The 22541-nt window shown below is 48.7% G+C and overlaps 1 protein-coding gene across 3 annotated transcripts in view; it reads left to right on the top strand.

Moving 5' to 3' along the window:
• The first annotated feature begins 4288 nt into the window (after nt 1-4288).
• Nucleotides 4289-22541, top strand: part of PPP6R2 (protein phosphatase 6 regulatory subunit 2) — a 60290-nt gene continuing 42037 nt past the window's right edge. For all 3 annotated transcript variants that reach the window (XM_053919849.2, XM_053919851.2, XM_053919850.2), the window contains exons 1-2: nt 4289-4525; nt 18978-19104. The gene's annotated coding sequence lies outside the window, so the exon portion shown is untranslated. The remainder of the gene's footprint in view (nt 4526-18977; nt 19105-22541) is intronic.

Genomic DNA, 22541 nt, shown 5'->3' on the forward strand with positions numbered 1-22541 from the left:
CCCCGCGATCACCACAGTGTTGTCTGTGTCCATGACTCCTTTTTCCTTTTTGCTCCCTCCCTCCACCCCTACCCTGCCCCCTACCCTTAGCTGTCATCTGCTCTCTGTCTGTGAGTCTGTCTCTGTTTTGCTTGTTAGTTCAGTCTGTTCATTAGACTCCACATATGAGTGAAATCATATGGTATATGTCTTACTCTGACTGGCTTATTTCACTTAGCAGAATATTCTCCAGATCCATCCGTACCATTGCAAAGGGTAAATTTTTCTTCTTTTTTATGGCCGAGTAGTATTCCATTATGTAAATTCCTGCCCCATAGTTGTTTTATCCACTCATCTACTGATGGACACCGGGCTGCTTCCATAGCTCAACAATTGTAAATAACGCTGCTATGGACACAGGGGTGCTTCTGTTCTTCTGAAATAGTGTTGTGGGTCCCTTTGGATATATTCCCAGAAGTGGGATCACTGGGTGGAAAGGCAGATGCATTTTTAATATTTTGAGGTATTTCCATACTGCTCCCCACAGTGGCTGCACCAGTCTGCATTTCCACCAAGAGTGCAAAAGTGTTCCCCTTTCTCTACATCCTCCCCAGCACTTGCTGTTTGTTGATTTATTGCTGACGGCCATTCTGACAGGTGTGAGATGTTATCTCATTGTGGTTTTAATTTGCACTTTTCTGGTGATTAGTGATGTTGAGCATCTTTTCATATGTCTATTGGCATCTGTATGTCCTTTTTGGAGAAGTGTCTATTCAGGTCTTTGCCCATTTTCTAATTCGGTTGTTTGTTTTGGTGTGGAGTTTTATAAGTTCTTTATAAATGTTGGATATTAACCCCTTGTCAGTGTATTGGCGAATATGTTCTCCCACTCTGAGGGTTGTCTTTGTACTTTGTTGTTGACCTTTGCTGTGCAAAAACCGTCTAGTCTGATGCAGTCCCACGTGTTTATTTTCTCTTTTGTCTCTCATGCCCGAGGGAGACACCTCTGATAAAATGTTGCTACAAGCTGTGTCCCAGATTTTGCTGCCTAAGTTTTCGTCTAGTATTTTTACGGCTTCTAGTCTAATATTTAAGTCTTTAATCCATTTTGAATTTATTCTCGTGTGTGGTGTAAGAAGGTGGTTTAGTTTCATTTTTTTTCTGCACCTCTCTGTCCAATTTTCCCAATGCCATTTACGGAATAAACTGTCTTTAGCACATTGATGTGCTTGCTTCCTCAGTCTAATATTAATTGACTATAAAGGCGTGGGCTTATTTCTGGGCTCTCTGTTCTGTTCCATTGAGCTATGTGCCTGTGTTTATGCCAGTACCATGCTGTTTTGATGACTATGGCCTTGCACTATAGTTGGATATTAGGATGCTTGCATTCACGGGTTTTGAGTAGATTTTGCCACCATTCAACCCACTAGAGGGCTGGTCAGATAGGTGGTCTGCCTGCTGCCTGCCAAATGTCCAGACACCAGAAAGAAAGCAGATGTTGAGCATAAATCACACCGTTTATACAAACAGTGGCCATAATGAAGCACTCTGGTCATTTCTGGGACTGGTGGCAACCACCGTGAAGTCAGGCTCCCAGATGTGAGCCGAGGGCTGACCTGGCAGGTGGGTTTTTCAGGCTAAGCCATAACCCTGCTGCATCAACCCTTGTTTGTACACACTCCTTTGTTGTACGTATTCCTAGGTCTCTTATTCACTTTGATGCAATTATGTACAGAACTTTTTCCTTCTCTTTTGTAGATTTTATTTATTTTTAGAGAGGGGAAGAAAGGGAAAAAGAGAAGGAGAGAAACATCAATGTGTGGTTGCCTCTCACATGCCCCCCCACTGGAGACCTGGCCTGCAACCCAGGCATGTGCCCTGACTGGAAACTGAACCAGCAAGCCTTTGGCTCACAGGCTGCCAGGGCCATTTTTTTTTTCTTAATTTCATTTTCAGATTGTTTGTTGCTTTTATATAGAAATATAACTGTTGTTCATGTATTGATACTGTATCTTGTGACCTTATTAAACTAGCATATTGTTTTTAGTACATTTTTTTGGTGCATTTCTTAGGATTTTCTAAATAGATAATCATGTCATTTGTGAATAAAGACAAATTTGCTTCTTCCTTTCTAATCTGTGTGACTTTGTTTTGTTACATTATTGCACAGGCTAGAACCTTCAGTACAATGTAGCACTATTTCAAATATTTCTTCTGTTTCTTCCTATCTTCCTTCTGTTTCTGGTGTTCCCATTATGTGTTTGTCACACCATTTGCAGTGAATATCCACCCTCCTTGGATATTCTCTCTGGGTTTTTTGTTTTGTTTTTTTGCAATATTTGTTCTCTTTTTCTCTTGTTTTTGAGGATTCTGTTGACAGATCCTCTAGCTCAGAGGTTCTTTCCTCAGCCGTCTCCAGCCAGCTAATAAGCCCATCAGAGGCGTTCTCTATTTCTGCTGCAGTGTCGCCTACGTCCAGCTTCTTTCTTAGGGTTTCCGTCTCTGCTCATGTCACTCAAGCATTCTTGCATGCTGTCTACTCTATCCATTAGAGCCCTGAGCATGTTAGTCATAGTTGCTTTAAATTCCCATGTGATAGTTCCAACATCCTGCTGTATCTGGTTCTGATGCTGGCTCTGTCTCTTCCATCTGTGTGTTTTGCCTTGTGGTATGCCTCGTCACTTTTTCTAGACAGCTGGACGCAGCGCCGGGTGAAAGGAGCTGCCGTCAGCAGGCCTTAGTGACATGGTGGGGAGGTGTGGGGAGGGGACTGCTGTGTGGTCCTATGATTAGGCTCAGTCTTTTGTGAAGTCTGTGTCTCTGCTCTGCCACCTTCACAGGAGTCTCTCAGTTTTCCACTCCCCCTGGGCTGGGACAGATGGCTGGAGGGGCAGGAGCTGGGTATTTCCCTTCCCCCATCAGTTTTGCTCTGGTGTGGTAGTTTCTCCAGTGAGCTCTCCTTGTTAAGAACCTAGTGCGCTGCTCACCCTGGCCCGGTCGCTCAGTTGTTAGTGTTGCCCCCATATTCCAAGGCTGACGGTTCAATCCCTGGTCAGGGCACATACAAGAATCAACAAATGAATGCATGAATAAGTGGAACAACAAATCAGTGTCTTCTCTCTCTCCTTTCCATTCTTCACTCTAAAATCAATCAATAATTTTTTTAAGTGAAACAAAAAAAGATTAGAGTGCTCTGGTATCTTTTGAATGACTCCGTTTCCCTTCCTCCTGCTGGAAACACAATGGTATTTGTCTCTGATATTTACTGTGGGAACCTGCTCATGCTCCTGGAAGAAAATCTTGCCATAGGGTGTGGCGTCATACAACTGGGTCCCCCTGGTGTTCTTAACTCTCAGCCGTATTTTCGCTGAGACTCCAGAAATTTATCAATCACGGGTCAGGAAATCACCAGTACAGGTTCCCCAGGCCGTTTCTGCCCGTGAGTCTGCTCCGCAAGCCAGGCAGCTCCAGCCGGTGCCTGCAGCCCCCAGAACAAAGCCCGGAGCAAACCCTCTTGCGCCCCCTGGTGGCCAAGCTCAGCAGAAGCAAGTCCACGCCCGCCTCTGCAGGTGGCTTGGGAGCTGGTAACTGCTGGTAAGTAGCAGATACGCCTTAATCGTTCAATTTCATTTTCCAGCACTTTACCACGGTTCACGCTGACACCTGAAATAATAATTCTCATTTTAGGGATTAGTTTAATTGAATTACACAATTCCAGCAAATGTTAAGTGGACACATATTTTAATGTGCAAAACTGTGAAATTAAATCTGTGAAACACCTGGGAAAAACAGTAAGCCTGGTGGCTGCTGCTCAGGCGCTCCCAGTCCAATTAGGAAACAACCGTAGACGAGGATAGGGGGGATCCACATCCACTCTTGCTCTGGCTTTGTCCAGGCCACGTGCCCAAGAAGTTCAGAGGTCATCCAGATGCCCCAGTGGGAGAGGATTTCAGCCAGAGCGGGAGGCGCCCCTAGAAAACAGGGACACACCTGCCTCAGGTGTGTAAGTCTTTGGAAGGGTTTTTCTGTTGCTGACGTTGCCTTAGAAAACTTATTACAGCAAATGCCTTGTCCCATAAGAAGTTAATTATGCTCGCACAGAAATATAGCAATACCTCAGAGGGAAAAGCAAAAAGAGAAAGCCGCTCTCCAGCCACCTCACACCCGCCACAGTCTGCACCCTTACGCTCATTCTGCCACCTGACGGACACTGTCAGCAAAGTGCGCGCACCCCACCCACCCGCTGGCCCCGCCCCATCCCTGGCGGGAGCGAGCACGACCCACGAGGCCACGCCCCCAACGCGCGCGCGGCCGACACCGCAGCCGCCATTTTGGAGCGACCGGAGCGCCGCTCGCGGCCCCAGCGGGTCCCCAGGCGCAGGCAGGCCCGCGCAGTGTCCGTGGGCGCCGTGTCAGTAGGCGCCGCGCCGGACCGGGTCCATGTGCGTGCGGCCCGCTCCAGGCCGCTCGGGCTTCGCCTCCGCCAGCGCCCTGGCCTCCAACCGGGCCTCCGAGGAGCCGCCGCGACGCCCGGCCCACGGGGCAGGTGAGTGCGGCCGCCCGCAGGCTCCTCAGCGCCCGCGCCCGTCCGCGCCCCGGGAGTGCACCCGGCCGTCTGTGCCTCCATGTGGGCGCCCACCGCCCTGTCCCGTCAGTGAACCCCCTGCAGTGACACGCCGTCTGCGTTCATCCCGTCATGTCCGCCCCGTCAGTGTCCCCCACCTCTCTCCACCTCACAGCGTCCACCCGTCAGTGTCCCCCGGTCAGCACCCCGCTGCCTGTCGGCCCCCACCCTTGACCCCCGTCAGGACCGTGCTTGTCGGCGTCCTGACCCCTGCCAGTGGGGGGGCGCTGTCCTCGCTCCGGGCAGCCAGTCGGGGACCCCCGCCCTCCCTCAGCGGTCGCTCCCGGTGTCGCGTCTCACCGCCGCCCCCAACCCCTCTCCTCCCTTCACGGGTGCCACTAACCGCCGGCCCCTTCCCGGCCCCCCGCTGTCGCTGCGATGCCTCCCGCTCGCCCTTCCGGCCACTTCGCGTCCTACCCACCTGCACAGCCCTCCCCCTCGCTTCCGAGCGCTCGCGGGGGGCTGCGGCCGCCCCCAGCCCCCCCCCAGCCGCTCCCACCGCGTCACTCCCGCCAGGGGTCCGCGGGCCACCGCGGCGCCCGGCCCCGTTTGGCTGCCGGACCCCGTCTGGTCCCCGGGGCCTTCTCCAGCTTGTCACTCTCCCAGCCTCCTGTCCCCTCCCCTCGGCCTCCCAGGCCCGGGCCGTCTCTCACTCTGCCGGCTGTTCGGTCTCCTCCGTGTCCCTTCCTTCTGGGTCTCCCCCGGCTGTGCTCCTCTAACGCCCGCCAGCCCAGCTCTGCAGGGGGAGGAGCAGGGACAGCGCCTGCAAAAGCCTGGGGGCAGGGCGGGGGGCGGCTCCGCGGGGCCCAGATGGGGCGGGCGGGCCGGGAAGGCGGTGCGCGGAGCCGGCCTCGGAGCGCTGGCGGTGCCCTGCGGGTCGCGCGCCTGAGTCCCGAGGGGCCCTGGGCGGGAGCTGGCATCTCGGAGCGCCGTCCTCGTGACGTGGGACGTGGGGCTCGCGTGAGACAGGGGCGAGGGGCGCTGGGAGTGGCCGTGGCCGTGGTGTACACCTGGCCGGTCGGCTTGGGGAGGCTTTGGGGGCAAAGCCGCGGGGGCTGGCCGACCTGAGGGGAAGCGTGGACTCGGAGCAGGCGGGCGGCAGGTGGGGGCGTCCTCTGGGCCCCGGAGGTAAGGTTCTCGCGGGAGAAGCTGGCGCCAGAGGGCGGCCAGGCTGCAGGCATCCCCGGGGCAGGGTGGTGCGCGAAGCCCTGGGCATGGCTGTTGACTCCACACGTGTGTGTGCGCACACACACACACACACACACACACACGAACGGTGCGCACGGGGTGAGAACAGACCGTTCGCTGTGCGCTGCTGTGGTGGGCGCTCTCTGTGGCTTATTTAGGCCTCCCGAGAACCCGGAAGAAGAAACTGAGCTCTGACTTGGGAAATACTGTTTTAGTGTTTGGATAATGATAGCCGACTGGGTACCAGGTACTTCTGTGTGTGCACACACACACGTGTATTCCAATAAAGCTTTATTTAAAAAAACAAGCCCGGTGCTTTAGCCTCTATTACCCTTGTGTCCCTGTAAGACAACATTTTGACGTAAAGTAGGTACATGAGTGGGTGGAACTTGACCCCGGGGACTGAAAACCAGTGCTCAGTTCCGCCTTTTGACATCTAACCCGGCGATCGTTTCATTCCGAACACAACGTGGTGATGCGGTTACTCTCGCTATTCCGGTTGATGTGCATGTGAGAGCGCGGGGCCCCGACAAGGCGCCATCCCTGGGGCCCCTGGGAGTAAGCGGCGGGCGCGCAGCACCCGATTCAGAAACCCCGAGTCCGTGTCAGGGAGGCAGCCTCTTTCTCAGGCAGCCACCCGCCTCCTCTCGGAAGCCATGGCACCCCTGCCCAGCCCGCCGCCCTCTTCTTGTTGGCACAGAACGTGCCGGTGTGCGGTCTTTACTCCTTCGAACGCGCTCCACCGCTTCACAGAATCGGCGGTTTCACACCCCGTGTGAGGTACGGGTCTCAAGACTGTAAACATGGAGAATTTCAGCAAGTGTCCATCACTCACGCGGAGACATAGAACGTTCCAGTCACCCCCAAATGCTTCGCTGGGCTCCTTTTCGGCTGTTCCACGACCGCTCAAAATCCCAAAGCAGCCATATTCCTGGTCTTTATCATTATGGACTAATTTTGCAGGTTCTTGAACTTCATGGAAATGGAGTCATAAAGCATACGCTCTTTTGTGTCTTTTTTTGCTCCGTGTAGTGTTTTTGTGATTTGTGGATTTTGATGCCTGTATCTGTAGTGTGCTTTTTATTTGAGCAGTATTTCTTTGTATGAAAATATCATTTGCAAAGTATAACCAGAGACATTGAAGTTAACAATCTAACAATGGTCGGGGGGGGAGTGGGGAGGGGACAGTGGGGAGAGGGGATTACAGGAACTACTATAAAGGACACATGGACCAAATCAAGGGGGAGGGTGCAGGTGGGGGGCGGGGAGAAAAGGCACACAACTGTAATTGAATAACAAAAAATTAAAATTATAAAATTAAAAAGAAGAAAATATCATTTGCTTGTCTCTTTTCCTTTTGATGGATTTTGGGGATGCTTTTACTTACTTTTTGGCTGTCGTGACTAAAGTCATTGACAATTCTTATGCACGTCTTTTGTGGACATGTGTTATTTCTTTTGGGTAAATATTTAGGGGTGGGATTGCTGGGTCATAGTATAGATGTGTGTTTAAGTTTTTTAGAAACTGCCCAACAGTTTTCAAAACTGGTACCACTTCACACTGCCGCCAGTGATACATGAGAGTCCCGGCTTCTCTACATCCGCGGGGCACTTGACGTTGTCAGCGTGGTTAAGTTCAGCCGTTCGGGTGGCAGTGGTACCTCACTGTGGTTTTAGTGTGCGTTTCTCTGCTGAATAACAATGGCGAGAAGCTTTCCATGTGCTTATTAGCCATTTGTGTATCTCTTGTGAGGTGCCAGGTCTTTTGCCCACTTTTTATTGAATTGTTTGTCTTTTTATTATTCACTTTTAGGAGTTTTAAAAATATATTCTAGTTGAGACCTTTATGGTGATGTGCAGACATACACAGTGAGGGAGGAGGAGGAGGAGAGAAAGTGAGAGGTGAATATTTTTTCCTACTTATGGTTTGCCTGTTTGTTTCTTAACGGTGTCTTTTGATGAACAGAAAGTTTTAGTTTGGAGGAAGTAAAAATTTGTCAATACTTTTCTTTTATTTAGGTTTATGGTTCATCTTTTTTTTTTAACAGCTTTGTTGAGACGCAATTAATGTGCAATAAACTACATGTTTGAAGTGTAAGAGGTGGTAAGTTTTGATACATGTATACACGTGTGAAATCATCACAGTCAGGATAGTGTGGGTATGTGCCCTGACCAGTGTGGCTCAGTGGATTGGGCATTGTCCTGAAAAGCAAAAGGTCGCCGGTTTGATTCCCAGTCAGGGCACGTGCCTGGGTTGCAGGTTCGGTCCCAGTGTGGGGTGTATCTGAGAGGCAACTGGTGGATGTTTCTCTCCCTCTCTTTCTCTCTCCGTTCCCCTCCCACTAAAAATAAATAAATAAAGTCTTTAAAAGAGATAGCGTACATGTCTGTCACCCCTTGAGGTTCCTCGTGCCCTTTCCTGCCATTCCACCCCCAAGCACATACTGCTCTGCTTTCTGAGCGGCGCATCTCGCATTGTTTTGGGGTGAGGGAGTCAGGGCCCTTTCTTTTCTCCATACTTGTTATGTAGTCATTCTTGCATCGTTCGTTGACAGACTCTCCTTCTCCATTGAATTGCATTGGAACCTTTGTTATAAATTATGTGAAGATAGGTGTTTAAGCTTATTTCTGGACTTCTGTTTCGCTCCATTGGTGTAATTTTCAACACCACACTCTGAATTACTGTAGCTTAATGGTAAGTCTTAAAATCAGGTGTAAGACCTTCACTTTATTTCACTGTGTGTATTTATTTGAGAGAGAGAGATTTACACTGACTTGTTGTTCTACTTATTCACGCACCCATTGGTTGCTTCTTGTGTGTGCACTGACCGGGGATGGGACCTGCAACTCGGCGTGTGCAGACAGAGCTCCAGCCCTGAGCCTCTGAGCCACCTGGCCAGGGCCAGACCTTCACCTTCATTTCTCTGTAACATCTTCTGCCAGTTTTGGAATACATTTTCCAGTTTGTACAAAAATTTTTCTTGGGAGTTTGTTTGGGATTACGTTGAATCTATAGATCAATTTTAGAATTGAATTAACGTCAGGTCTTCTGGTCTGTGCATATGGCATATCTCTTCATTTATTTAAATCTTTAATTTTTCTGAGCATTTTTTAATAGTTTTCAGTATGATAGTATACTCTTTTCATTCAGTATATTTGTAGATATGTGGCATTTTTGATGTTATTTAAAGTATTTTATATTGCTCTTCAATTACTTGTTAGTAATGTACAAAAACAGTTGGTTTGTGTGTGCAGATCACGTGCCCCGCAACTTCGCACAACTCGCTCGCCAGCTCTTACAGTGTGTGTGCGTGGTGCTCCGGGTTTCCTGTGGACGCGGTCATATCATCTACAAGTAAAGACAGTTTTGCTTCCCCTCCCAGTTGCTGTGCCTCTCGTTTCTCTGCTCGCACTGCTGTACTGGCTAGCGCCTCTGACGCGGTGTTGACTAGGAGCGGTGGTGGTGAGTCTTCAGTGGCTGAGGAAGTTGCGTCTGGTCCGATTGTGGGGAGTGTTTCCACCATGAGAGGTGTTGGATTTTGTCCAGTGCCTCATTGAGGTAATCATTTCGTTTCTCTCTGTTATGCTGTGGATAAGCTACCTTATATTAATTGATTTTCAGGTTTTATAGCAACCTTGCGTTCTTTAAAAAAATATTTTATTTACTTATTTTTAGAGAGGGGGAAAGGGAGGGAGAAAGAGAGGGAGAAAAATGGGTCAGAGAGAAACAACAACTGGTTGCCTCTCATACACGGCCTGACCTGGGACCAAACCTGCAACCCAGGTGTGTGCCCTGACCAGGAATCGAACCAGCGACCTTTCACTTTGCGGGACTGAAGCCCAACCAGCTGAACCACACTGGTCGGGGCAAAGCAACCTTGTATTCTTAGGGAAAACCTCTTTGGCATAGTGTATAAATAACCCTTTCTGGGTGTGGCTGGCCTTGGTTTGCTAGCATTTTGTCAAGGATTTGTGCGTCTATATTTCATAAGAGATACTTGCTCACCCATGATTCTCTTTTCTGATGATATCATTGGTTTTGGTATCGGGATAACTGGCCCCATAGGAAGTTGGGAAATGCCTCACTGTTTTTGCAGATAACATTTCTAGATGGGATCCTTGTCCTCAGCCTGAAGCTCTTCCTTCAGTATTTTTCTTTTTTAAAAAAGTTACTTATTTATTTTGGAGAGAGAGAGAGAGACATCTATTTGTTGTTCTTCCGCTTATTTATGCACTTACTGGTTGATTCTTGTATGTGCCGTGACTGGGGATCATGGCACATGCTTTGTGTACTTTGCACAAAGCACACATACTCCGCAACTTCGGTGTACCTGGGTGACTGCCTGAGCTACCTTGCCAGGGCCTGCCTTCTGTGTTTCTTGTGCTGTGGGTTTGCTGGGGACAGATTCCCTCAGCTTTAGTTTGTCCGAAAAGGTCTTTATTTACCCGTAGCACTGAGGGATATTTTTGATGGGTACAGAATTCTAGGTGGGCAGTTTTTTCTTTCACCTTTTACAGAAGTTACTCCATTGTCTTTGAGTGTCTGTTGTTTCTGGTGAGAAGTCAGCTGTCATTTTATCATTCACCTGATACCTTTTCCTCCTGTATTTAAGGTATTTTATTTATTTTTATTAAGTAAATAAGTTCTCTATTTTGATTAATTTTTTTTCTTTTTCAGTTTGATGGTAGTTTTCTAAGCTTGGTGTTTTGGTACTTACCCTACGTGGGATTTACTTAGTCCCTTGGCTCTCTGAGTTGATGTATTTAATCAGCTTTGGAAACTTTTGGCTATTGCCTTATTCTCCTTTCCCTTCGGTACTCCAGTCTGTTTTAGATTGTTCGATATTGTCCCACAGGTGCTGAGCATGGCAGTATTTTAAAAATTATTTTCTCTTGCTGTTTACATGAGTATATTTGGTAAATTTATTGCTTTTCTTCTGTGTGTTCATTCTGTTATTAATTCCATCCAGTGACATCCAATTAAAGGTACTATATTTTTAGTTCTAGCATTTCCTTTTGGTTCTTTTAAATTTGCAAGTCTCTCCTAATTTCCCATCTGTTTATTCCTTCTGCCCTTTCCCCCCGAAATCCTTTAACAAATATTTAATTGCTGTTTTGAAGTTCTCATCCGCCAGGTCCAGCATATGGTCATTTGTGGGTTCTGCAGATTTTTTCCCTCTTGACCACACAGGTCACGACTTTTCTTCTTTGCGCATGTAGTGCCTTTTGGCTGTGTTGTGTGATGGGCATCGTGGACAGTACGTTCTGGAGACCCCATTTGAGCTTCCCCTCTCTTAGGGAGGGCTGCGTTCTGTGGGGGACAGCTGTGAGATCACGGGGGGTCGCCTCGGTCCTGCAGATGCTTTTCCGGGGTGGGCCTGCCTTGTTTCTGCCTGAGTGTCCGAGTGCAGCCCTTCGCTGGGGACCGTGGTCTCCACTCGGAAGGTGTGGCCCTCCCAGGGGTTCTGTGGAAGACCCTTCTCGTGGAGGGACTTGAACTGCACACTCCATCTCTCACTGTTGGACAGTGGCTGGCATCTTGGCTCATCTCTTTTGCCTCACAACAGCTGCCTTCTGCTTGGTGGTTTGGTGTGTGTCTGTCTGTGTGTCTCTCCCCTGTCTGTCTTTCCTTCTCGGCTTTATTGAGGTATAATTGACCAGTAGAATTGTAAGACATTTAAAGCACCTCATAGTTTCATAAATGTACAGATCGTGAAAGGGTTCTCCCCACTAGCTAATGATCATATCTGTCGCCTCACATGCTTACTTTTTTGTGGGAACATCTGAGTTGTGCCCTCTTAGCGAATTTCAGTCGTACCGCACAGTGCCTGCCGTGGGCCACACTCCCTGTGTCAGACCAGCTTCACCTCCAGCTGAGTGTGTGTGCCTCTTGCCAGCCTCCCCACCCCCCACCCCGGCTGCCACTTTCTACTCTGTTTCTGCGAGTTCCAACTTTTTTCTGTTTGGTTTCTTGGCATCTCATCCCACTGTGTGTGGTTAGGAGCCAGCCAAGGATTCGGGAGGAATTTAAATGCAGATTTGGGGAGTTTTCCCTTTGGTTTTCAGCTGTTCTGCACCCCGACCTCTGATCTCCTTCCCTGCAGCCGGGAGACAGTGAGACGGTGGAGGCTCTGTCTGTCCCGCTGACCAGAGCAGCGCCGCAGCGCAGCCCTGAGCCGTGGGGCGCCCCTGTTGCCGAGCTCACAGTCGTGCTCCCTTCTGCCCACAATGCCCGTCCCCCCAGTTTCTGCGTGTCTTCAGTGGGTCTGCAATGCCTTGTTACAATTTTAGCTCCTGTTAGTACTTTGTCCATGATTTATAATTATTATCAGCAAGCTGCTCCACCAGAACTCTCAGCTTGGACTTGTCAGCCCTGCACTGTGTGTGCCCGACAGAGGGGGAGAAGAGGCCAGGACTGAATGAGGGGCACATCCACTGGCAGAGGAAGTGGAGGCTGATGGGGGGTAGCTCTGCAGGAGGGGGTGGTGTCCAGGGGCCTAAGAGAGGCCGTGACTTCCACCACCTCAGGCTGCGAGGTGTTGGCTGAGGTGAGGATGAGAGGTAGTCCACAGAGGTAGTCCACGTAGCTCCTGGCGTCCCTGACAGAAGCAGTTTGGGGGACGGTGGGGCGAGAGGCCCGATAGGAGGAGAGGGATTGGGGCAGTAAGAGGAGACAGTTCCTTGAGGAAGCTTTACTGTGAAGAGGGGTTGGAGAAATGTCTGTGGAGCAGCGTGTGTGCATGTGTGTGCAAGCATGTGCACACGTGTGCACGTGCACACAGACAGGAAGGCACTGGAGATGCCAGAGGGAGCAGCACAGAGGAGCAGCCTGGGGAAGGGGAGGGGTGGGGACTAGAGAGGGGGGGAGGGGCTGGCCTTTGGGAGCGAGGATCCTTTTCCATCATAACAGGAGGGACCTTTTGCTTTTTGTGTGAATTCAGGTGTGAGGATGCTGGAGGGTGGAGGAAAGAGTAGAAGGAATAAAATGGTTGTTACATTCGTTACCTATTGCAGCAGACCACCCCAATAATTAGTGACTTAAACAAGGATCTTTATTTCCCATTGTGAGTCTGCGGGCTGAGCCCAGCCGGGGTTGGGCTCAGCTGGATGACTCCTCTCTGCTTCCACACATGACGGGGGCCTTGGCTGGATATTCAGGCCTCTCTGCAGGGTCTTGTCACCCTAGGGAGGCTGGATGGGTCTTCGCACACTGGCCACAGGATTCCAAGAGGCTGAGGGTGGAAACTGTGAAGCTTCTTGATGTGGAGGCTCAACCTGCCGCTGTCCCTCTGTCCCCGTCATGCCAGCATCTGGTGGTTACAGCAGGTCACAGGAGCCACGGGATGGGCAGATGCCAGGAGCTGTACCGACTTTGTGCTCCCCTGAAATTTGTCACAACTGTTTTAGGAGGGAAGCGAGCTTCCTAGCAAGAGTGGGGTTGTCAGGCTGTATTTAATGTTCACTGGAGGTGTGTGGTCCTGAATTTGAAGTGAGGGAAGCTCAAGCCAGGTTTCCTCAGGGAAGCCTGCTCTGGCTGGCGGCCCCTGTGCCCCGATGGTAACAGTCGTGGGCACTTGCTGGGCGCTCACTGCTGGCCCAGCTTGTGCTGAGCATTTTATACAGGTTACCTCGATTCCTGTTCACATTGGCCCCTGAGGTGCACAGTGCCGTCATCCGTGTTTTACACTTGGGGAGGCTGACACACAGACAGTTCAGGAAACTCAGGTCAGTACGTGGCAGGGCTGTGAAGCCGAGGTCTCAGGTACACCAGCTCCGTAGATGTCCCGCCTCCCACTGCACGAGCCCCAGAGCACCACGAGAGAGCCGACAGCACCCGGCACTCCCTGAACTTTGCCCCACTCAGCCCTTGCACCCACCCTGGGAGCTCAGTGTGTTTATCCCCATCTCCAGGGACGTCTCCAGGGACACCCCAGGGCACAGGAAACTGGGTGATTTGGTCCTCAGGGCTGGAAGATAGGATGCTCTGGGCCTGTGAGCATGCCAGGCCACTGCCCTCACAGGGGCCCCTGGGGAGCCTTTAGGGACCTGTCTTCTCTGCTGGAGAGGCCCTGCTCTGTGGGGTCTGGCTCTCGTTCTCTCTCTCCACACCTGGGGGCCTCTGGGCCGCTTTTCACAGTCAGACCTTTTGGAGGGCCTCTTCAGGAATTTGACTCCCACCTGTCAGCCCACTGACTGTTCCACTTTTTCTTATTAAGATATAATTCACATGAAATACACCCTTTTAAAGTGTACAATTCAGTGGCTTTTAGTATAGTTACAAGTTTGTGTAGCCATCACTACTAACTCCAGAACATTTTGTCACCCACAAAGAAACCATTGCTCCATTCTGAAGACCTGCATCTCTCTCCCCAGGCCTTCATTTCCCCTCGAGCCCGTGCAGCCCTGGGTAGTGCCTTCATGCAGTCTCTTTCCCCTGTTTCACTGCTTCTGCACCTGCTTGGACACCTCCTTTTTTTCTTTACCGACTGGGCTAGAATTTGGTGTCATGTGGACAGAACATGGACTTTGCTGTCAGCCAACCTGGGTTCAAGTTTGAGAACTGACATTTATTAACCTGTGGCCTGGGCCAGTCTCTTGGTTTTCCCCTGTGACCTGGCGTTGTGGCGAACTGCCTGCCTGTGGGCTGCATGGGGCTGGTGCAGGGAGGTGGTGAAGCACTCTGGAGGCGATGGACTGGTGTCTGCTGACCCGGAAGGCGTCCGTCCTGTGAGCCCGCGGTTCCGCACCTGGGACAGTACAAGCTGGGGAACGCTCACTGCGCAGCAGCGTGCGTGTTCAGAATGTCCAGGCAGCCTCCGGTGTGACGGTGATAAATCAGAAGCAACCTGAAAGTGCCTCCAAAGGAATGTGGGCAAAAAATACCTTTTTCTATAAAGGTATAGCGCCTGCCATGTTTGAAACAAAAGCATTAGAACTACCTGTACCAGTATAGATAATTCTCTAAAGTACGAAGTTGAGCTAAAACAGTTGGAGAGCCCATGTATATGTCACAGAAGTATTTCAGTACATTCGTAAAACGGCATTACTTGCAGGTACGTGGTAGTGAAAGAGCGCAGTCAGGCATGGGTACCGCAAGTTAACGGTTATCTTTGAGGAGGAGCGGAGCGGAATGGGTTGTGGTTCCTCGATGTACTAGATTTTTTTTTTTTTTTTGCCCTAACTGGTGTGGCTCCGTTGGCGTCATCCCATAAAGCAAGGGAGCAAGGGGTCGCTGGTTCGATTCCCTGTAGGGACACATGCCGGGGTTGCAGGTTCAGTCCCAGGTCGGGGTGTGTGAGGGAGTCAGCCTATTTATGTTTCTTTCTCATATTGATGTTTCTCTCCCTCTCTTTCTCCCTTCCTTCCTCTTTCTCTAAAAATAAATAAAATCTTAAAAAAATTTTTTAAGTAGGAGGCATGTGTGAAAAATTGTTAACATTTATTAAATTTCAGTGTATGGGTATTTGTCATTCTACTCTGTGCACCTTTTTGTATTCTAAAAAATTTTTATAATTTAAAATAAATAAAATATGTATTTATTTATTTATTTAATATTGTTTTGAAGATTTTATTTACTTATTTTTAGAGAGAGGGTAAGGAAGACAGAAAGCGAGAGAAACATCAATGTGTGGTTGCCTCTCACACATACCCCACTGGGGAACTGGCCTGCAACCCAGGCATGTGCCCTGCCTGGGAATCGAACCAGTGACTCTGTGGTTGGCATCCAGCACTCAGTCCACTGAACTATACCAGCTAGGGCTAAAATAAATAAAATATTTAAAACCAGGTTATTATGTGATTCTCTGAAAGGGGTGTGAACAGACTCTCGTGTGAGTGCCGAGGAAGGACTCGGGAAAGCTCGGCAGGAGTGGCAGTGGTTGAAGTCCGGATTGAAGAGCAGGCAGGGCTTTGCCATGCAGGGGAGGTGGGAGGAGGGGCGTTCCAAGCAGAGGGGCCCTTGTGCAGTGCTGGCTGTGAGAGACTCAGGACGTTTAGGAAGTGCTAAGTGCTGGTGTGGTTAGAGACGGGGGCGGGAGGAGGAAACCACCGAAATTGTATCTCGTGTGTGGTCCCGCTTAAGGTGCCCTGGAGTAGAGGTTTACAGGGAATGCTCAGTGTATTCTTTGTTCCCTTTTCCTCTTTTTCTGCCTTCTTCTGGGTTGCGTATTTTTATGATTCTGTTTGGGTCTTTGTGTATCTTTCACGTCTGCATTTAACATGTCTAATCTTCACTTCAGGTTTTTGAAGATGTGGAATACAGTAACAACTGTTTAAATGTCTTTGTCTACTAATTCTGTCATCTGTGTCATTTCTGGGTTTGTTTTGATTGATTTTTCTCTTCAGTATAGTTCCAGCTTTCCTGCTTGCTCGCATACCTGGTAGTTTCTGATTGGATGTCAAGACACTGAATTTATGTTGTTGGATGCTGGGTATTTTTGTATTTCTATAAATATTCTTGACCTTTGTTCTGGGATGGGGTTAAATTACTTGGAGACAGTTTGATTCGGGTGGGTCTTACTTTTAAGCTTTGTTAGGTGGGGCCAGAGTAATGTTTAGTCTAGGGCTAATTTGCCCAAAGTCTTCTGAGTACTTTGTCCAATTCCCCGAGAATTAGGAAGTTTTCCACTGTGACTGTGGGTATGACTGTCCCTGGCTCCATGTGAACTCTGAGGATTATTCCTGTTAACTCTTTCGAGCTATGTGTTGCCTGTCCCTAGCTGGGATGTCTGCCTCACACCTGGGTGCTGATCAGGACCTGGCTGGAGCCTGTGCCCCTCTGTGCTGCTCTGTGCTCTGCAGTGTTCTGCCTGTGAAGGCGGCACCTTGGCCTCAGGACACTGTTGGACTCCAGAGCTCCACTGCTGTGGCCCAGGACTGCTGTCCAGGTAGAAAGCTGGGCAGGGAAAGGGCTCCTCCTGTGTCCCTTCTATCAGGGACCACTGCTCTTCATTGCCCGGTGTCCTGAGTCTTGGAAACTGTTTCATATGTTCTACCCTTTTGTTATCTTTTTTTGTTAGTTGTTGCAGGTGGGAAGGTAAATCTGCTCCCTGTTATCTGATCTTGGCCAGAAGCAAAAGGGCCAAAAACAGGCTTTAGAATGAAGCTATAAAGCGGCCTTTAAAATCATGGGACCTATGAGAATGTTGACCCCCTCTCTGGTTGGGATGTCCGGGAGGGAGGGCAGCGGTGGCCTTTTCCTGGGTGGCCATCAGGGCATTCTTGTGTTTAGGGAAGGGGATGAGGACAGGGCTTGGGAGAAGGGCTTCATAGGAAAACCCAGGGCTATGAATGAGATCCTGAGGGCATGGTAAGCAGACAGACCTGCCATCGGTGACAGTAGAGTCTGGGCTGGAGGACAGAGGTGACAGGAGGCTTGTACGCTGCAGTGAGAGGGTATGGGGGGCGGGTGACAGTGCTCAGGATGTGTGCCCATTGCGGAGAAGGTACGCTCATTCCCTGGCTGCGTGTCCCTCCTGATGTCCCAGCTGTTTGGGGCACAGGTCCCCATTCGTCCTCCAGTTCCTGCTGAAGTCAAATTTGTGCTTTCTTTTTTCTTTTTAAAGAAAGATTTTATTTATTTATTTTTAGAGAGAGGGAAAGGGAGGGAGAAAGAGAGAGAGAAACATTGATGTGCAAGAGATGCATTGATCCATTACCTCTCACGCATCCTCAACTGGGGACCTGGCCCGCAATGCAGGCACATGCCCTGACTGGGAATTGAACCGGCGACCTTCTGGTTCATAGGCTGGCACTCAGTTCGCTGAGTCACACCAGTCAGGGCTAGAAATACTTTCTTATTTTGAAAACTTTGTATAAAGTGCTGAAAAGCCAGTTTTGTTGAATTATTTACCTTAATAATTTGAATTATGAAATGTTAGATGTAAGCTATACCTGTTTTAGAAGATGATAATGTTGACTCATTTCTGGCTTACTAACACAACTTTCATTGCCTTTTTTTGTTTGATTTTTATATGAAATTTAAAAACACGCAAATATACACCTGAAACCTGTGTGATTTTGCTAACCAGTATCAACCCAGTACATTCCATTTAAAAGCACACAGCTGTGGAGGACACACTATAATGACACCAGCGCACTTGTCCCGCGGCTGCAGCAGTGGCCGACCTTTTGCCATTTCTTGTTTATCTGTCCCTTTCCCTCTGACACTTAAATTTTTGTTAGGTTCTTGTTTTTGAAGTGTTTAAAAAGAAAATCCTGGAAATAATGTCACTTCATCATGAATATTTCACTTTTTCTAATAAGGGCAGTTTTTATTTTTGAAGATATGGCTACCATGTCATTTTTCACCTAAGGGAATTCATGGTAATTCCTTAACATCATCTAATACTGGTCCATATTCAGATTTCCCCAGTAGCTTCAAAAATATCTTTTTCCATTTGATTTCTTCTAATTGGATCCAAAATGATGTAAATATTACTTCTGATGATTGCCTCATATTCTAGAATAGTAGCCCTTGCTGTTGCCGTGGCCTGATTTTCAAAAGGCAAAACCATGACTTCCTGCAGATGCACGATGAGTAGTCCCAGGCTCCACACGGTTCTGCTTTTGCACTAGGCCTCGGAGTCAGTCGCTCACCCCTCAGTGCTGGTCACTTGACTTGGAAATGGTATTCGGAGACGTTGTGAGGGAGTACCTGTCACCTTAGGGCCAGGAATGTGCATTTCTTTTTTTGAAAAAAATTTTTGTTTATTGATTTTACAGAGAGAGAGAGAAACATTGATTTGTTGTTCTACTCATTCATGCACGCATTGGTTGCTTCCTGTATGTGCCCCGACTAGGGATCGAACCCATGGCCTTGACATGTCAGGACGATGCTCCAACCCATTGAGCTGCCTGGCCAGGACAGGAATATGTGTTTCTTAAGGTGATAGTGTAAAGTTGCGAAACAGGACAGCTCCGTAGAGATCCTCCCCATGTCCTTGATGTCCACGCGTGACAGCCCAACCACTGAGCTAGCTACCCAGACGGGGTGATGGGTGTCCGTGTCGGTGCCAGGCTCTGGAACGAGAAACAGCAAGGGCATTTGCGGCCCCTTCATCCTGGAGTGTTCTGACAGTCTGTATACCGTAGAGACACAGACTTTTGTTTTCCTTTTTCACACCATTTTGGTAATTTCCTTTACAATAGCAGACTTTAAAAGAACATTTTTCTCTTTTTTTTTTCAGGTGAAGAGATTATAAATCTACTGAATGAAAATTTTTTTCTTAAAGTTGCATATACTCCAAGAAAAAACGCCAAATGTGTTTATATTTTGCCTGAAAACGAAATTTGAACAAGAAGTTTCCACAGAAGGTAAGATGATCTTCCTTTTTGACTGCGCGTCGCCATGTAACTCGTGCGAATGTGCTGGGGGGGGTCAAAGACGGGTGAGAGCAGAGACTCAGTTTGGAGTGTGCAGACAGTCTGTTGTCTTTTGGTTGTGTTCTGATCCTTCTGAGTCTGGTTTTGAGACACTGGGTTGTGGGAAAATTACTTGGCCTCTGCAAGCCGAAGTGCGACCCAGATCCAGTGGGCACAGTGACGCATGAGACACAGCCGTGCGCGTAGTGGGTACTGCCGCGTATGTGTAGAGGGGTGCAGCCCCGCATGTGTATGAGGCACCTGTGAGCCAGAGCCTTACACTGTCCCGGCGCCGCACGCAACACACTGTCCTTGTGGAAGGTGAGAAAGGGAGGGAGAGACTCGTGCGGCCGGCAGATGGGGCGCTCCCGAAAAGCTCTCCCGTTGCTCTCCAATTAGATGCTGGACGAATGACAGTAAATATGGTTTCTTGTGATCCTTCAGTGCATTAAAAACTCAGATATTGCTTTGCAGGCCAAAAGAGACAAAGACAAAGGAGCAGTGAGCACCGTGACGACACTCCTTTGCTCCTTGCTGAAGGAAGCACAGACCCTCTTCAGGGGAGCACACAGGCCGTGTAGGCCCTTGTGATGACATGTCCGCACACTTGGACTCACCGTCAGAAAACACACGCACCCCGGCAAGGAAGAGTTAGCAAACTTAGATGCCCTGAAGCCTGCAGATAGTGAATAAGCAGATGCAGCGGGTATAATAATAGATGGAATGTTGGAAGAATTACATAAAGAATAAAAGTTAGTAATATAAAACAAAGTATCACAATGATCCAAGTAGAACTTTCAGAAATGAAAAAAAGAATTGAAATCGAAAACTCATTATATGTGGATTAGATAAACATGCTGAAGACAAGTGTGGACTGGAGTGTGTGTCGGAAGTTGCACAGTGTGCAGCCCTGAGAGACGGGAGGTGAAGAGTGAGATGAAGAGAATGTGGAGGAGAGAAGAAAAATGTGGGGAAATGTGTCATTGGGACCCCAGACAGGAAGCACACTGTGTCCCAAGCACTGTCAGTAAGAAACACCTGCCGTTCATGGAGCCATGCAGCACGAGAGACAGTGACTTCCAGGGAGCGCTGAGAGACCGCCTGCGAAGGCACATCTGTTAGGTGGACTGCTGATGTCTCCTTAGCAGGAGTGGAGGCCAACTGAAAATGGAATGATACTTTAAAGTGATGAGAGAATATGAATTTCAGTGTACAAAAACAGCGATGTCTTATGTTTTTGATAAATGTTAGGCTAGGTTATTTGCACCACCCTCTATCCTTCCAGCCCTATCCTATGGAAAACAACTAAAATTGTTGGCTTCCAAAAAGAAAAGAAAAGAAATTAAAGAACTGACAATATAGCAAGAAAGTTCTAGACCAAAATATAACAAAAAGTAAGAACCCAGAAAGTCACTTTAAGCACAATTGGATGGAATCTGACTTCACCCTGAGGGCATTCGATCGTCTGGACCAAGCAGGACTTAGACTTCGGAGGCCGTAGGGTATGAACCGAAGCTGAGGTCTGCAGTCCCGTCTTGGTGAGAGCCGGAGGGAAACCATCCCTGTGCCAGACGGGCACCGAAGTCTGTCTGCACCCTCAGAATTAGGGTGAACTCACTCCATCCCTGCTCCCACCTGGTTATCTTCTTACTAATGTAGCAGGAAAACGGTGGGAAAGCAGAGAAAATCTTGTGGTTCTGGGTTGGCCTTTGTGAGGATGTGTAGTCCAGGTTTATGCTGCCTGGTAGTTCATTAACTTAGTTTGTTTTCTGGTTTCGGAATGCCTTTAGGCATCCTACAGACAAAACCTCTCTGGAGGGAGTTACCGTCATCCTAAGATGCAAAATGCCCATACAGATACTGTTTAGGGTATTGACTAGTACACAGACAAAATCGAGCAAGCATGCAAGGAGGTAAGGCACCATGAGTGAAAACCAGTAGACAGACACAGTGTCTGCAGGAAGCCATGAAAGGTGATGTGTAGTATTTGAGAAAGAATTGTCTAGAAATGAAGAATACTATAGAAGGTGGGGCAGAAGTAGGCGTACAATTGTGAGTATGCAAAGCAGGTTATTCTTGTATTATTATTAATTAGTTATTGTATTATCTTCCATACAAACATCTGTAAACCCGTTTTTGCCCCACCCTGAATGTGGGTTTGATGTCGAATCATTTACAGTTCAGAGGAAATCAGTCAGCCAGAGAACGGGAAGTCCCCCTGGAGCCTGGAGAAGAGGTGGAGACACAGAGCAGAGGGGAGCTGGTATGGAGGGTGGAGGGAGAGCCTCTGAGGTGTGTCTAATTGGTGTTTTATGAGGAGATGTGAGGATGGGGGCAGATTTATTATTTGAAAAGATAAAGGCTAAAGATTTTTAAGAATTGGTGAAAAAACCCAGCCTGCAGATTCCAAGAGACAGATGAACCATAAACAGGGTAAGTAAGAAGATAATTTACAGCTAAGCCGGAGAGAGTAGCCCTGCAGAGCACCAGAGACAAAGACCGATCTGAAGACACACAGGAGGAAGGCCGATTAATGCCATCTGCCCGGCGGGGAGACCACTGCCTCTCCCTCCCGTGCAGCCGTGGACACGAGAAGCCGTGGGCTCGTGTCCTTACTGTTTCCCCGTGCCGCCCTCCATCTGCTCTGTGCTCCCACCTCCTCCTCAGGCTCCATCCCCAGGCGACTTCCCCTTGTCTGGCTCACTGATGGCCTCTGCACTGTAAATGATTCGATACTAAGCCCTTATACTGTAGTCTTTATTTCTAGACATTCTGTTTGGTTCTTCTCAGGCAGAAATGTCTTTCAAGAACAAGGAGTAAATAAAGACATTTTTAAGAGAACAAAACTGAAGAGTTGGTCATTGGCAGTCCTTTACTAAAGATACTTGTAAATAAAGTGCAGAAGAAGTGATCCCATGTGGAAGAGCTGAGATTCAAGAGAGAATGAGAAGCAAATAGAAGTGAAGGTTGTTTTTCATAATGACAGGAGCAGTGGCTTATGGAGTAAAATCAAGGTCGAGTTGTGTGAGACGTGACAGTAGCATGTGAGTTGAGGAGGGGGAGTAAGTGGAGGTAGACGTACCCCAAGGGCTTTGCGACAGCTGGGGGTTGGGGGGGAGGCGTCCATTCACTGCAGATTTTAATAAGTGCAACCTACAACCTCTGAGGAGCCACTGTAGAGTAGAAACAGCATACAACTTGCAGAGTAGTGGGAAAAGTAGTGGAGCTTTCTTTGTTTTGACAAAAGAAACTTTTAGCAGCCCTTATGCTTGGTGGCACAGTGGGAGCTTCCTGTGGAAGTGGGAGACAGGGCTCTTTGCTCTGGATACTCCTGCTGAGGGCCATGGTGCAGGTGGCCGCCAAACCAGTGAATCAGAAAACTGGAAAAG

The sequence above is a fragment of the Desmodus rotundus genome, chromosome 3 (assembly GCF_022682495.2).
Source record: "Desmodus rotundus isolate HL8 chromosome 3, HLdesRot8A.1, whole genome shotgun sequence".
In the NCBI taxonomy this organism is placed as follows: Eukaryota; Metazoa; Chordata; class Mammalia; order Chiroptera; family Phyllostomidae; genus Desmodus; species Desmodus rotundus.